Source organism: Brassica oleracea, chromosome C2, assembly GCF_000695525.1.
Source record: "Brassica oleracea var. oleracea cultivar TO1000 chromosome C2, BOL, whole genome shotgun sequence".
Classification (NCBI taxonomy): Eukaryota; Viridiplantae; Streptophyta; class Magnoliopsida; order Brassicales; family Brassicaceae; genus Brassica; species Brassica oleracea.
Window position 1 is genome coordinate 38,695,695 of NC_027749.1, and position 669 is coordinate 38,696,363.

Sequence of the window (669 nt, forward strand, 5' to 3'; positions counted from 1 at the left end):
CCCACAGATTCGCATGGAAGGTTGCTAGTTCGTGTGACAAGATCTCCAAACCGTCTCTACAAGACCCCTATGGAGATAAGCTACCCGAAATGTTTACATGTCAGGGACGTAGATGCTACATGGAGGTGGCATGCTAGGCTAGGACATATAAGCTATGGAGTGATGAATAACATGGTAAGGAAGGAGATGATCGTCGGAATGCAGAGTGTAACACACGAAGAAGGCGTGTGTAACACATGTCTAGCAAAGAAGCATATTAGACACTCGTTACCGAGTGTAACACACGGAGAAGCCGTGTGTGACACATGTTTTGCAGAGAAGCAAATCATAGACTCATTCCCGACTAAGGCCATGGTTTGCACATCAAACCATTGGGATTATTGCTTGGAGATTTGTGTGGATGGATCGCACCACCAACGCTAGCAAATCATCGTGAGGCATTCTATCGGTTCAAAAGATTTCACACCGATGGAGGAGGAGATTTTGCCTCAGCTGTATTCAACCTACGTTTCACCAATAGAGGAGGAGAGGTTGCCTCGGCTATGTTCAGTCTAGGATGCACCGATAGAGGAGGAGAGTTAGCCTCAGATGAGCTCAATCTAGTTTGTGAAGAAAATTGGATTGAAGCTATGACAGGCGAGTTGAAATCTATCACAAGAAACAAGATAT